This window comes from Lepidochelys kempii, chromosome 1 (assembly GCF_965140265.1).
Source record: "Lepidochelys kempii isolate rLepKem1 chromosome 1, rLepKem1.hap2, whole genome shotgun sequence".
In the NCBI taxonomy this organism is placed as follows: domain Eukaryota; kingdom Metazoa; phylum Chordata; order Testudines; family Cheloniidae; genus Lepidochelys; species Lepidochelys kempii.
Window position 1 is genome coordinate 236,020,622 of NC_133256.1, and position 17,137 is coordinate 236,037,758.

Genomic DNA, 17,137 nt, shown 5'->3' on the forward strand with positions numbered 1-17,137 from the left:
CACACTGTAAAGAGAAGCTCCATAGCAACTGCTGCAGACTATTTTCCATGCAAGACTTAATGGGTTCTCTTCATCCTTGTCCTACAATCCCTTTGTGTTGGACCTGCTGGTGCAAGAGGCGGTAAAGCTGGTCTCTGAGGAATTTCTCCAGCATAGAGAGATTATCCATATAGTGTAGAGCTCTCTGCCACACTCACAACCTCCAACATAGGGGGCATGGCAAGAGCACCACTCCCCTTGGTTATTCCCGGCTGCCAGATCAGGCTGTTAGGATATAGGCACTTGGTTATAATTTAGGGGAGTCTTGAGAGTGCTCTATCATGTGCCATGGCCTTGGATCCACCCAGAGTGGCTCCAGAAGTGGGGAGATGCAAAGGTGGCATAAAGCTACTTTTGACCCCTCCCATTAGGTTCTGCATTAAATGGAGCTTAGGTTCACCTGACATGCAGGATCAGTTATTGAAAAGTATCATAAAGGTGCACACATACTTTTCTGATAAAATATGGGGTCTGATTCTGCTCTGCTGCACAGAGATAAATAGAGAGCAGCGCCTCTGAAGTCAGTGAAATAATACCAATGTAAACCTGCCAGAAGAGGAGAACTGATTCCATTGTTTTTAATCAAAGAAAATATATTAATAAACTTTCAACATTAACATCAAAAGCTTCCTACTTCTAGCGGTTAGGCTTACTTGCACATGGTTAACCCTGTCCTATTCTGAATTCACACTTAGTTACATGATCACATATTTCCCACATAATACAATACAACATCATGCAATTTTTTTCTACAGCCTAACATATCTAGTCTCTTGTATATTTATCCATTCTTGTATATTTATGTTAATTTCATTGTCATAATTATCCCACATAATTTACAGTTGTTTTTTTGTAAAATCTCTTTATACCCCTTAATTTAAAAATTTAGTCATCAGCCATGTACACAATTTTTTTAAAATTTAGTACCTCAGAAATCTTTAGGTGTGATTCAGGAACTGAGCCATATAACTACAAGTTAATTTAGCTGCATATTTAGATTAGGCTATTCATGCCAGCAACTGTTCACAATTACTTCTTATTAAATTTTACCTGCTTTATAAGATGCAAGAATGGTTTACTGTTCAGTTTTTCAAATAAATTGAAAAACTTTAAGGGATTTGTCAAGGTTCCTTCCCCACTCTGAACTCTAGGGTACAGATGTGGGGACCTGCATGAAAACCTCCTAAGCTTACTTTTACCAGCTTAGGTTAAAACTTCCCCAAGGTACAAATTAATTTTACCCTTTGCCCTTGGATTTCCACTGCCACCACCAAACTTTATCTGGGCTTACTGGGAAACGTAGTTCGGAAGTTTGGACACGTCTTTCCCCCCCAAATCCTCCCAACCCGTGCACCCCACTTCCTGGGGAAGGTTTGGTAAAAATCCTCACCAATTTGCATAGGTGACCACAGACCCAAACCCTTGGATCTTAGAACAATGAAAAGCATTCAGTTTTCTTACAAGAAGACTTTTAACAGAAGTAAAGGAATCACCTCTGTAAAATCAGGATGGTAGATACCTTACAGGGTAATTAAATTCAAAACATAGAGAATCCCTCTAGGCAAAACCTTAAGTTACAAAAAAGACACACAGACAAGAATAGTCAATATTCAGCACAATTCTTTTCTCAGCCATTTAAAGAAATCATAATCTAACACATACCTAGCTAGATTACTTACTAAAAGTTCTAAGACTCCATTCCTGTTCTGTCCCCGGCAAAAGCAGCATACCGACAGACACAGACCCTTTGTTTTTCTCCCTCCTCCCAGCTTTTGAAAGTATCTTGTCTCCTCATTGGTCATTTTGGTCAGGTGCCAGCGAGGTTACCTTTAGCTTCTTAACCCTTTACAGGTGAGAGGATTTTTCCTCTGGCCAGGAGGGATTTTAAAGGGGTTTACCCTTCCCTTTATGTTTATGAAAGGAGTGATTGCCTGGAATAAACAAAGTAATACCTGGTACCACCAGCTGTTATGTAAAACAAAGTGTAGCAAAACTTGTGTCTTCCCATTTCAGAAACTGTGTGATCATGTAATTAAAGACTGTTGTCATACACACAGTTAAGGAGCAAGTTAAGGTTTGACTTGCAATCTTAGCTTTTTATTTCCTGAATTTTGAGGGCTTGGTCATGCAGTTTTAACATTCCCCAAACAGAAGATTTTGGATGGAAAATCTTTTAGGTTAAGAAACTAAAAGAAAATGTGAGAGAAAAAGAAATTCCATGATGTGAATCTGTTTCCCCAGGTATCACACTGTACCTCTGACATCTTATGACATCCAACAGGAAGGAGCTATTGACCCCCAATTTCTGCATCCCCAAAATCTTACTGAAGGGCTACTTCACAGGCTCTAAGTTGTGGAAGGGTATTATGTGATGGGATTTAGCAGTCAGGGGAAATGGCCTACATTTTTATGGGCAGACATTACCTACCGCCACAGGGGCACCTGCACAGATTACTCCTATGCTAGGCAGGAATGATGTGAGTGGGAGCTATATTAAGGCTTATGCTCACCAGAATATGGGCATACATTAATGCTGCTCTTGTTTGTGTGCCCAATGGACTAGAGGAGCAAAGATGAGTGGCTGAACTTACACTCCTGTACCAATCAGCTGTTCCCATGGATGGCTGTATTAAGGGTTGCCTCAAAGGCAGGATGGGAAGACAGGAGGGGTTCAAAGACCTGCCTACTGCTTTACCCACAGCTGCAGGAGAAAGTGGGACACTAGTAAAATGTAGAGTTTGGTAGTTTCCCTGTCCCCAGTTTTATTCTCTTCTCACCTGGGCCGCTCTGCAAGAGAAGAGCTGCACACAGATTGAGAAACATGGACTTTGCAGAAATTTTAGACTGAGGGTTATGCTCCTGTTTCAGAGAAACCCACTGTGAATGTCACATCCTTCTTGCTCCAATCCCCTAATAAATGAATACAGAGTTCCGCATGATCTCATGCAATTTGGATTTGATTTGCATTTTTGGTGAAGTTTTAGATGGAGTCTAAATTTTAACCAAACCAATTCAGCCATCCCGAGGCTCCAAAGCAAGGAAATTGTACAGTTTGTTTGAAACTCTGGCTTTGAAGCCTCTTATCGTATTGAAGCACTGAGTGCATCTCCTATATGATCTAAAATAAGACGCCACGTGTGCTGCAATAACATGTGCCCTTCCAGGGCTAGTGTCACAGTGCATTACAACAAACCATCACTTTCTTTGGAAGCAAAGGCAGCAGCAAACTTCAGATGACATGAGATACAGATGTTGTTTTGCTAGCTGATAATGATATGGCTTATGTGCATGGCCCCAGTATCAATATATAGGATTTCATTAACAAATGAAAAATCTTAAAGTGGCACTAACAGTCGTTACAAACATGTAACAAATCGAAAGGTTTAATAATTTGCAACCACAATATGGAGATACCGTAAGTGAAATAGTAAGTGTGGTTTTATCTTTGGCACCAAAATAAGCTTCATTTTTTGTGAACATTTGCATTTACTGCTCTGCACATTTGTAGACAGGGGTTAAGTTCACAAGCATAACCATGCCTGTAAGTCAAGACAGCCTAGACAGAGACTGCAGCCTGGTACAAAACATGGTTAAATCCAGTCTCACTACAAATTAGAATCAATGGCTTGATTCTCCACTGTGGTACTCTAATTTTTAATTTCAGTTGGAGTTATGCAGACCTCATGTTCATAACCTTGTTATGGGGCAACCTATTATAACTAGGTTCTCGGATACAGTTGGATTTGTAAGTCTTTGAGACAGCACATTTTTTTTTCAAAGGGTCAACTATTTTTTCTTTTATACTGTATTCCATTTTGTTTTCGCATCAACACTTATACCATCTTTTGTGTTAGCTACTCAAACTAATTCCTTCAAAATTCCTCTGGAGGGCACTATTACCACAACTATACAATTAGCTTCAGACGGTTGTAATAGAGATAAACACTAAATCCTTGTTGGCAGCAGGCAGAGTGTCTGTTAACTAGAACAACTTCTTTGGTGATGCTTTGATTTCTCATTCTCTTTTGCTGAATATGAAGCAGCATTGCTAGGTAGAGAACTGTAAGGTAGACTAAAAAGATTGTTAATGTTTTTGTTTTTTAAGGGTATGATTTTTAACAAGCAACGTCATTAGTATGCTCTCTACTAGAATGTGATGCCTCTCTCAAGGACATTAATTCACAATCCCAGTCCCAGCACACAGCCTGAGGAGCCAGACTATATGCTGGAGTGGTAAAGAATCGTCCTTCCCCTACCCTTTTCTTTGTCTACTCCAAAGCTCTCCTCTGTGGTCCTTGCTCTAGTTTTGGAGATTTAAAAGTCTCTGTGGTGCCTTAGTTCCACATGAAAGATGATGCAGGGTATGAAAAACTGGAAATGCCAAAGTTAAGATTGACCATGCAACTTTAATCTGGCCCTTGTGAGCGTGTCCATTAGGCTACCACGTGATCCCAGAACACTTTCTCTGGGACCCCTCTGAGTTTTTGCAGGGTTCTACACATTGATATGCAATCCTCAGAAAGTTCAGGGCTTTCATTTTCAGATTTTGATTGGAGCCAATGGAAATCATCAACTTAAACAATAGTTAACTCTCTAACCATATGATCTTATTTCCTTTACTCTTTTCCTCCCACCCCTTCTTTCACCAATTACATTTACCTGTCACATTTAGATTCCAATCGGATTGCAAATTCTTTGGGTCAGAGACTGTGTCTACTTGTGTGTTTGTACAGCACCAAGCATAGCAAGGCTCTGATCCTGACTGAGATCGTTGGGTACCAAAATAGTACAGAAATAATAGTAATATAATAAGCAATTTATAATAAGAGGTCATCAAGCCAAGTTGCAGTGTAGAGGGAGGGATCTGTTGAGAGTAAGGCCAATACTTGTATTTCTGTCTAAGACCCACCATGCACAGCTATGATGCTATTAAAATAAAATAAGTGATTTCACCACCTCTTTTGGAAGTTAGTTGTGGGCTCCAATAGATGGTAGATTAAAATTGAAATGAAACCATTTTTAATAATTAACTAACAAACAGAATGTATCCACCTCCTTTAAGTACCATTCCAGAATTTCCCCCTTCATAGCATCTGTATTTCCATGCTCTGAATACTAGATTCTCATAGACTCTCCTCCTAGCCTCTTATCAGATAGCAATTGAAACATTTTCTTTTAGAGAAAAAGGGACTCAGAAAAGAATGACATGAACTTTTCAAATAGATGTAAGGGGATGGAAAAAAAATGGTAGGTCAGATTTTGGGTACACCAACCTTGACAGCGTCCTTTTAAAGTACTCCCCTGGCAGCATTAACTTTTGCAACCAACGCTTGAGCAGTAGTTCACCCTTGGGCTCAGTCAGCTTGGCAGGATGACAGAGGTCAACATTTCACATGAATGAACAATTTCTCCAATATATAAGGCAAGCATACAAGTCTCTCTCCTGTTACCTGTCCTTTAACATTTAAACTGAGACAACCACAAGTACTATGCACAATGCAATTCCTTTAACCCTTGGAACTCTCATGAGGAGAATTCTCCTCCTGACTATTTTTAATTGAGGGACAAGAACCACAAAAATTAGCTTCCATTTCCTCCCTCCCTTCTTTCACACAAGCCCCCTATTACCTCCATATCCACTCCAAACTGCACAAAAAAAAATCCTGATACTCTTTCAGCAGGCCGACAGTGGGTTTTTTCTCATCTCTTTGACCAGAGCCCCTAATATGGACTAACACATAGCTTCCTACTTTGGATATAGTTTGGTAGAATAGCATGCATTTCAACTGGTCATGCAGCACATCTGTGGTGGATGTGAGATGGTGTAGTTGGAGATGGCAAGAAAAGATTAGCATGTGTAGATCTCATTGGAGTCAACAAAAACGGAATACAGTAACAGTTGTTTCTGCAGTGTTTTCCAGTGTATGTTCAGTGGCTACTCCTAAGCATAGCACTAGCAAACACATACACCAAACTCAAGACTAGGGTGTAGGGTTAAACTGTCACAAAGCCATAAACTGAAATTGCAGATGTATTTTGCAGCCTCAGCTGTGCAACCCTAGCAAACCGAGAGGCATGTCTCTTCTCAAGGGATATTAGTTGTGAGGTTAAGATTTGAACAGGCATAGAGACTGAACTATCCTCCCTGAGGTAGGGGTTGGGATTTTCAAAAGCATCTGCATGACTTAGGAGCACAACTCTCATTGACTTTCCATGACTTGAGCTTGTAGAGTCACTTAGGAACTGCTGAAAATGTCACATGGTCTTTCCAGAAGAAGGTTGAAGCAAATTGCAAGGGAGGTATAGGGGAAACTTGCATTGCAACTGCCCATGCTGTCCTTGTTTTGTAGACAAAGCACTTGAGTGTCCAGAAGAGATAGACCCCCTGAAATGCCAAACCCAGACCAAGATTTGTACTTCTACAATGACTAGGAGTATTCAAACTTCAGAGTATTTAGGGGGTTTGGTTTGGGCCCTTCTTTAGGGCTGTCAGATGAGGACTTTTCATAAGAAATTAACTACGTTAAAAACAGTCTCTGTGAAACTATTCAGTATAAAAATAGCTATTCAATAGAAGTTAGACTGGAAGATTCAGATCACAGTAATACTGAAGTGTAAAATTTACTACTCCACATTTTTATTTATGTACAGAAGGTTTAGATCCTCTGGCTGACTGAGTTGTGCTTGGCATGACATGGGGATGTGGAGGGCTGAATGTTTCTTTATGGTACTTTTCTAGCCCCCAGATCGTCAAGGATGATCTGTACTAGCCTGGATCCCAGTTACAAGACACAGTAGCCAATAGGCCATTACAGCAGCAAGAGATAGCTGGGGCATAGGGATGCCCAAAGAGCTCCCTGAGCTAGGGACTGGTATGTGAGCCATTATATATATCCTGAAGGGGGCAGTTCAGCTGAGTTTCTGAGGGTTTTGTCAATCTCTGCTTGTTTTCTGTTAAACACACCACTTGTTTTTCTCCAGTCCTCTAACTGAGCAGATTACACCCAGATAAAACTCAACATGCACCAATTTTTATATAAATATAAAACACACACACTAAACAAAGTTGGAATCCTAGGCAGTGCCTTGCCTAATTGAAAGCAGAAAAGCTCAAGTCACCATATTGATAAGAAGCCTACACCAGTAGCCAGTTGTTCAAAATTGTTGGTCTTGAAATTGTCCTTCATTCTAGGGCTTTGCTTCATTGGTCTCTTTACTTGAGCTGGTTATTCTTTTTATTGGGCTTTGTCTCTTTTGATTTACCAAACTCCACTCAATTTCTTTCTGTCTCTACATAACACTCACTGGGAAAGCTCAACAATAAGTCACTGAAATATTTGTGGGAGGCAGGAGCACTGAAGAAATGACTTACCTCTAATCACTTCTTGTTGAAAGACTGGTGATGCTCAAAACAGGAGTCACTTATGGAAGTGACCTGTAGAAATTAAGAGGATAATATTCTTTCCATAGTTGGGGAGGAGTAGGGGTGTTAAACAGCCCTTGCTTTCCCACTTGCCAAAAGACAAAAACTCATTGTGTAACTAGTCTGTAGTAGATGCTATTCATATGAACTCAATTTTCCAGAATACGACGAATTTAGAACTTAAAACTGACTCTCAGACATTAAGGGTGAATGGGGGCTTTTTGTCATTGATTTCAGTGGGGCCAGGATTTCACCCCAAAGGCCTACATGGGAGATTGATGCAGAAAAATATGACACAGAATGTAAACCTCTAATGGATAAATTAGTCACTGTTCTGGCTGAGCTTGGTAGTAAAGCTTTAGGTGGAGCTCTAATCAAAAGTGGGATATTCCATCACAAGATTGAAATAGCTGAGAATATTTCTAAAATAATGTTATTTAAGGATATTATGTCTTTGAAGGGGTTAGCCCTCAAGCAATGCTATCTTCTTTATTAAAATCTCTTCTTGATAGAAAAGATTAAGCTTTCTGTAAAAACTAAAGCTGTTTTGTATCCCTTTTAAGTTTGTAGGCACTTGAAGCTACTTAAGACAGTAGTTTTCTAATCCCTGGCAATTGCTTTTTGTGATATTCTATATGTGCTGTTTTTAACAGTGGAGGATCAAGACTGCATGAGAGTAGCACAAAGTGGGGGAGGAAAGAGGATTAAATATGAAGAGAGGTGGTTTCATCTCATAGAGCGGGAGAATAGTCCAATGGGCACTGGACTCAGAGTCCAAAGACCCAAGTTCTCTTCCCTGCTTTGCTACTGACCTGCTGTGTGACTTTAGACAAGCCACTTCCCATCTCTGTGCTTCTGTTTCCCTTCCCTTCCCTTTGTCTTGTCTATTTATATTGTAAATTCTTTGGGGGCAGAGTGTTCTTTTACTTGGTTTTACAAGTGCATAGTACAATAAATTCTCAATCTCTTTGGGGAACTCTGACTACTACCGTAAAAGAAATAAATAATCTTAATCTGGTATAATTTGAGTAAAATTGCCAAAACATATTATCCTTAAAAGCAGACTTGGGCACTGACATTGTGGTCTTATTTTCTTATGAAGATTGATATGACAACCAGAAAGGCATTTTTCAAGATAGCGTTAGAAGATTTTTAATATCTTATGTCCCAGACTCAAAGAGAAGAATCATTTGGAAAATTTGTCTAATTCCATCCAAGAACTTTATTTTACTAGTCTGAATGTTGTAGTTTGATCTCTTTACTACTAAAAATACATTAAGAAACAGCTGATCTTTCAAAATATTTCTACCATAGTTGTAAGAGAAAAAGGAGACTAGGAAGAGGAAAGAGAAAAGGCAGTAGAGAAGAAATGTGACTCAGAGCGTGGATGGGTGAGAGTCAGAGATGAAGGAAAAAGAAACAAGAAGTGGAAAAAACAGAAAATAAGTAAAGTAGGAAGTGAGGAACAGAGAAAGAAAGAGAGTAAGAAGATGACAACCTTGGGAGAGACATAGTGGAAGAAAAAAAGAATAAAAAAGAGGAGAGAAAGATGCCACAGAAGCAGAAAAACATACAAAAATAGCAAAGAGCAAACTATACATAATGGAAATGGAATACGAAAGAGACTAAGCAAAGTAAAGGAGATAGAGCAGTGTAACAGAATAGAAAAAGACTACTCCACTTCTGGGGATACTTTTATTCCCAATTACATGGTGGCTTGGGACCTGTATTTAGTGGATCAGATTTCCAGAAAATTAAAAATCTGAAGACTAGTTTGTGCTCTGAATAACCGTTACAAATTGACTTGCAATGCCTTTAGGCTCTCTCCGGGCTAGCTGAATTTTCCTCTTCTGCCTCATTGTTCTAATATTCATGATGACCTTACTTTACCTCTTTGATTGCATCATAGCATTTTTATCCCTTTAACCTTTTTTTGTTTCATACCTTCGCTTTGCTTTATAAGGACAACTATGGCTGGCACCTATGTTTAACCAATCAGAAAGAAGGTCAATGTAACAGGGTCAGCCACATCTTACATGCAGCACCCTGCCTTAGTTTCCCCTCTTGGTTCTTGAATAATTCAAAAAGAAGCTTTCCAAAGTCCAATGACAGCCCTTCTTGGGGTCTGGTTATACTTACTCAAAAAGGTCTTCCACCTTAGCCTTAAATGGGATACAGACCTTCCTCTGTGAGTAGGGTGTCTTTCTCTGTTCTCTAAACTTTGGGATAAGAAACATGAGCTGGCGTTCCTTCTTTGTCTTCTCCACAAAAGGAAAACAAAACTTCCAGCTGAGTCTTTCTAAACCAAGACCCAACTGCCTTCTTCAGGGACCACTGCAGAAGACTCTCTGCCTCTCTCTGCAGTTCCCTCTTTGGCTGTCCACAGGCCTCCGTTCTTCTACCTCAGATACCTTGTTTGGTCATATGACCACCTGTCTTTTGACTTGATTCATTCTCTCCACCGAGGGAGACAAATCAGCTGTGTCACAGGTGGGCTGAGACCTCTCTCCCTTTGGAAGGGCCAGCTACCCTGTGACAGTCAATAATATAGTGAAAACAACACAGCTAGTGATATGAAATGGTTGTAGACACAAAGTAAGAATTGACACAAAGAAACAAGGCAATGGTCCATATAATTTGGTACTTTGTTTCTAGTATTGGCCAATGCTGGATGCTTCCAAAGATTGTCAATTCACTCATCATGCAAACACTGTGCAATACAGGCAGAGAGGAATTTCTCATTGTCCAAAGATTGTGAATGTTTTATGCCTTAAAGCACGTACATAGATGGCCCTGTTAATTTCATCCTAGGTAGTGTTGATTTTGAGTTGGCCTTATTTAAATTGTTTATTCAGTTTGTGAGGTTTTAAATTATTGCACAGGGAACACAAAGATTACTACAGCTGTAAAGCTGGAGTGGACTCAAATGATATATGGATCCAGGATGTTGGTTCACACTCTAAATTTTGTTTGGTTCAGCTTAGTAAATAGGCTTCATCCACATAATTTATAGATTGATATGGGTTTGGATCCCCAACTTCTCCCATCCATGGTGCAGGGATATTTCATTTGATGAGGTTTTGGTCTGGACCCATCTCTGTAATCTAGTTACAATTTTATTCAAAAGAAGATGAGTTTGTTCAATGCACTAATCTGAAAATTTACATTCTGCAAAATACTCCTACCAATTTGTCTAAACTTTGAACTTCCTATAAAAACATAGTAGAATCATGCTAATATAGCAATAAAACTTTAACAAGGGGCACAGCAGTAGCCTACTGATGCAAAACTTGAGAACGCTGGACCTCATTTCTTCAGCCACGCAAGAGGAGCACCAGTAGTCTACTCATGCACACCCTATAATGGGATAGGTGCCCAGATATCACGATGATGGGTAAGAATTAGAGCTGTCTATTTTGATAAAATTTTCTCTGGGGGAAAAGTCAAAAAAAATCATTTTGAATTTCTCATTTCAGTAAAATATCTTATATGATTTTCTCATTTTGATTCATGTTATTTAGATTTTTATAATATAGTCAATATATTTTATTTAATATATTAAAACAGGAAAACATTTTTATCATATTGAAACAGAATTATTTGACATCATGAAACCAAAATGTTTTGATGGTGTTAGACAGAAACTTTTTTGAATTTTCATTTAATGGAAAGTTTCTAAATTTTAGCTTTTTGGTTCGGACTGAGAACAAAACAAAATCTGAAATGTTGGAATTTACCATGGAACAGAAATTTCATTTTCTCACCAGGTCTAATAAGAATGTATACTGAATAAGCTTGTTGGTAAAAAGGCTGTGGCTTTTAAAAAATAAATAGCCTGGCACTTGTGGTCAGGAGTTTACAACTGTCACTGCCTTCTCCTGAACCAGTCTACTTTGTCTCAGAATGCCCCCTTTCCCTCCTCAAGGCTCCCTTTATTATTTTTCCTCCCTTATTACCTATCACATCCACACTTTACAACTGGCAGAAGGGAGTTTTTAAAACTATTTTTCAATTATGAGGACCCAGCTGCGCACTCTTAGAACTGAACATAATTGATGCAACCAGAAAGGCCAGATCAACTAATCCAAGTGCAGCTCTGGATAGTCAGGGCCAGGTTTTCAAAACAGCTCAGCTCCTATTTAAGCGCTACATTAACCAGCCAGGCCAGAAGTGTGATGATGACACTATAGGGGTATTAAACTCTTTTTAAAATGTGGCCCTCATTTAGGTGCCTAAAATGGGACCCTTTTGAAAATACAGTTGCAATGGTGGCTGCTGATCACTTGAAAATCTGGCCCAGGACTCTTTTGAAAATCTTTTCTTCAGTGTCTCCAGCCAAGCACTTTACACTAATGACTAGAGATCCATTACAAGTTATTTAATAGTGTGAGTTAGTGAGTAAATAAAGCAAGCACAATTCAAAAGCAAGGAGGAGAGTGCATCATAAAGTATAGTTCATTCAATTAGTCCCACAATCTAGTTTTAATTGCAAGGTTTATCATATTATATTCTATTATATTAAATGTTCAGAAGGCTGTTTTGGAAAAGCAATAAAGTCTTAGTCAGCAGGGTCCTCATTTCAAAACTTTGTTCTTACATCTTTGCTGTGAAGAGGGGAAAGATCACTGGATTTACAGTGTTAATTAATCACTGTGAGAATTAGTGGTGTGTGTGTTAACATGACTATTGTACATTTTTTATTCATTATAATTGCTAACCCTCAGTCTCCTGAGTCCTGATGGTGACAGCCATCTTGCTGACTCATGACACTGGCAGTTGGGGGAATCCACTGTAAGAGACTTTTAATAAACTAGTTTATATGCTGTTTTAATACCAATTTAACCACCCTATAGACTTCAATGTTTAATATCTAAACAACATCTCTTTTATGTTTACAAAGTAAGGACGATGCTCTGATCTGAAACCAATATTTCAGTTCTGAAAGAGACTGGCTCAGTCATTGGGCCAAATCCTGGAGAGCGTAGGAGGTAATGGAAGGTCTCAAAGGCATGGGTTTGCTGCATGAGGCTCCTCAACCACAAGGAAGCTGCAAAGAAGCTTTGCAACTTTAGCTCTGCCACTGCACAGGGGGATGCAGAAGAGAAATGACAGGGATGTGCAATACTGGAGACACGACCAGTAGGGGATTATGTAAGCCAGATACTGAGGGGCTGTCACTAGGAGAAGGCACGGATGCTATTACTAAAGCTGCTTGTGCTCCACTGTCCCCACAGAAAACACATATGGGCAAAGCCCATTTTCTCGGGTTTTGTGCAAGGTTCAGGATTTGTCCAATTAACTTCCACATGCCAGAATTGCAGTTTGCTAAAACATGACCAGAACAAAGATAGGATATTTTTCTAGTGGCAAAAGACTGGTGAATCAGAAAAGCAGCAGACAAAAAGTCCTGCCAAACAGGAAACCCAATATACCAGTTACTGAAAAGCCAGTCATCTAACTTGTCACCCACAGAGAAGGAGGGAATACAACTCAAGGACGAGTCAATTTTAAATTCAAACTTTACAAGACAGGATTGCTCACAGACCTTCGGTGACGCACACCAAGCATCACGCCATGGACTGTGCTGAGATGAACAGAAAAGAGTTGCAGCAGCTCCTCAGCTCAAACTGTTTTGAAACCAACACTGCAAGGATCTAACCTGCTGCAGTAACAGGCTCTTGGTGCACCTATATCAACAGCTCTAGTCTAGTGGACTGAGCATGGATCGAGGGACCAGAATAAACTAATTTTATTCTCAACTCTGCCATTGATTTGTGTGGCTTTGAGCAAGTCATTTCAATATCTCTGAGACTAAGGAACCCAACTCGTGAAATGTTAATAAGGTTTACCCACCAGTTTTGTTAAACACTGAACACTACACAAGAAAAGTGTTATATAAGTGCAGAATACTGTATTATTATTCATTATTATTGCTTTGTGTACACAAAATCTCACTTGTCTTCACTGACCAGTACTAGGGAGCAGCAGTTAAAATGCATAAAGACTAGCTGAATTATAAAATGCAAATAAAAAGACAAATCATAAGGGCCTCTTTTTGCTAATATTTAAGCTCAAGTAAAACTCTACTTGCATGCCTTAGAGACTATCAAACTAATTTGAGCATAAGCTTTTGTGAGCAACAGCTGCTACTCTGAAACCTCTACTTGCATGGGTAGTCTCATTGACTTCAGTGGGAATACTCACATTAGTAAAATTACACACATGTTTCAGTGTTTGCAGGATCAGGGGCTAAGTTTATTAGGCCTGAATATAATCTTTATATCAGTTCCTAACTTGAAATACAAACTCAAATCAACTATATTAAAGAGCACCTTAATGCTTTTAATTATACTGTACTTTGTTTCCCATTTACCCCTTTCAACTGTCACAAGAAACTGACAAGAAATTTAAAAAAAAAAATCTCAATAAACCAAGTGAAATAGAAGTAGAACAGAACTCAGGCCCCGTTCAACAAAGTACATGTTTAAGTACATCCCTGTTATTACTTCTGATGTCAACAATGCTTAAGCATATTCCTAAAGCTGAGTATAATCTTAAGTATTTTGATGAAGAGTGATGGACTGCTGGATTGGGGACCAAGTGTAAAAGAGCTCATACTACCCTCAGTAACATGCATAAGAGTCAAAGTCATTAAAGAGAGATCAGCTTTCTAAAAAATATACATAAATACCAGGGCCCCCATTCTTCCTGAAATGTGGCACCCAGAACTGGACACAATACTCCAGTTGAGGCCCAATCAGCATGAATTTGAGCAGAATTACTTCTTGTGTCTTGCTTACAACACTCCTGCTAATACATTCCAGAACGATTGCTTTTTTTGCAACAATGTTACAGCATTGACTCATATTTAACTTGTTCTTTCGTTATTTTTAGCCACTGATTCTAACTCATTTTCACTGGCATTCATTAAGTTAGATGCCCAGTCACTACTAAAACTTTTTGGTGAAAACTGAAACAAAAAAGTCATTTCGTGCTTCTGCCATTTTCCACATTTTCTGTAATGAGACTAGTCATTCTTGCAGTACTTTAGCACTTCCCTTCTCCTGCTGGAATCAGGAAATATAGCTACATGTACAAATGTAAAGAGCCCTCAACTTCTTTGAACCTCAAAAAATGTTCTTTCAAAGTTTTGGATGAATGCTAATGGCAGGATAGTGGAGGGTGGCTGTTATTCTTTAAGCCAGTTAGTCCATTCCTACTGAAAAACAATTAAAACAAACAGAGATGTGAGGGTTTAAGACACTCCTTATATATTTTGCAGAGCTGTGCTCTGGTAAAAGTTTTAAATAAAAGCAACATATTCCTCGAGAGACAAAAGGACCAACTAGAAAATCCAGTCCAATCATGAAATGGGCCAATAACTTGTATGCCTATAGTAAATGACTCAGTTTAATAGTTTTATTCATAAAAGCATTCATTTAAGGTGACCCCTTCTCTATTTAAAGAAATGGTCACCCATCCAGGAGAAGAAATTATTATTTTTATTTTAGGTAGAGATAGGTCCAAAATCCTAATATTGGATCTAAGGTCTTTGAACTTTGTTGACTTTTGGATCCGGACCCAAACTTAGTGGCTCAGATCCCCTCTGTTTTTAATTCCTACAGATTTCTAAGACCATGAGTGCATTTTAAAACCAGGGGTTTTAGGTAAGAGCGGCTCATGTATGAAGACAAAAACACCCCAGAACAAAACAACCAACCCCGCATCCCCCTTCCCTTCTCTTTTTCTCTTTCAGGACCAGTCTGGTAACTCAAGGGTAGTTTTTAAACAAAAATTTAGGATGAGGACACTTAACAATAACACTTTACACTTCTCAGCATCTTTCATAAAAAAAAGAAGGAGATAAGCACTATCCAAAGCACTATACAATTATTAGTTTAACCACACACTACACCCAGTGAGGTAAGCAAATATTCACAGTTCCTAGATAAGTCCAAGGAGACATAGGAGAGCAGCAGCAATGCTGGAAGAGAACCTAGGAATCCTCAGATCCAGACCCCTGCCTAAGCACCAGACAACACCACACTGCTTTGCTATATGTACGTAAAAGTAGCCTCGCATCTTTGGAGACAAAAAATTATGCTACTTTGCTGAGTAAGCTTCTAGGAAGAGAATGCCATCTTTAACAAGAGCACTGAGGGAGACTCTGAAGGTGAAGCACTGCAAAATGCAATCTGGTTATTGATTACAAATTACTACCCAGTCTTTTAATCTGCTTCAAAGTTGCTTTCTTTTCCCATGATCCCAAATAATACTACTACCTAGAGCTCTTACACAGCACTTTCCATCACTAGATCTCAAAGTGTTTTACAAAGGAGGTCAGTATCATTATACCCGTTCTACAGATGAGAAACTGAGGCATGGAGAGGGTAAGTGATGTACCTATGGTTACCCAGCAGATCATTGGCAGAGCCAGGAATAGTACCCATTTCTCCAAATGGGTGCCCCAGACACCAAACCACATTGCCTAGATGTTACTGTAACATTTTGGTGTCCTTCGTATTACTTTACATGAACTATTGCACTAAAACTTTCAAAAGCATGATTTTAGCTTGCTATTTTTAAAACAAATTCCTTTAAAAGTTCCACGTCTTTCTGTCTGTTTCTTTAGGTGAGGTTTTTCGCAGGAGTGGGTGGGTGAGATTCTGTGGCCTGCGTTGTGCAGGAGGTCAGACTAGATGATCATAATGTTCCATTCTGACCTTAGTATCTATGAATCTATTAAACTTATTAATAGTTACTACAGACAGAGCAAAGAGGTGGGAGGTTGATTTTGCAGAGCTTCCTCAGATGGCTTTTTGATTTGTAAGAATTATAATGAAGGATAGTTTGAATTCATTCTCCATTTAATCTGAACTGCTGAAGTTTGGGAAATTTTTCATTAAAAAAAGTTTCCACTTTGGCCCTTCCAAAGATTCAGAGAACAGATTCTGTTCAAGTACATACCAAAACATTTGGATGACTTACTTGACTGTCTGAACTCCTTGACTGTACAAAATGGAATTAGAAATCTCATAAGAATGAGCTTTCATGTGAAATTTAAAATACTTCCAATCTCCAGCAAGGTAGATCAAAATGGATTCATGGATTTGTGAAAGGGATCCAGTTCACAGGCATCAAAGTTAGAGAGATTCATGTCTGGTTTCTCCATGGCCAAATTTCATTCTGCCTATCCAAGATGGGTCTGATGTTCATCTACCAGAACTGGAAAGGGGATAGCTGGAATAACAGAACTCAAAGTTCAGGGAACCAAATGTCTTCTTTTAAAATTGGATTGTAATATGAACCCAAGTTTAAAATAGGGAGACAGTTTCCATTATCTCAGAGGATTTCACAAAAGGGGCGGGGGTGGGCGAAAACGAGGAGATCCATTCTCTGTATTTCTGGCACAGACTCACATGCAGAGAGCGGTCAGGCCTTACTTCTAACTCATAAGGGTGCTCTGACCTCAGGGATAGTTTTTCTTCTAAAACTAGGATATGATTTTCTAGTTAAAATATAAAACAAAAACAAGCTAGTCTACAGTAACTATGAGAACTACATATGTTAATGATGTACCAAATAACTGCCTACCAGAGTCTAGCTGACCCAGGAGTGAAGAGAAACTATTTTTCCTGAATTTTCAAGTAGGGTTGGAGTGCACAACTAAACTGA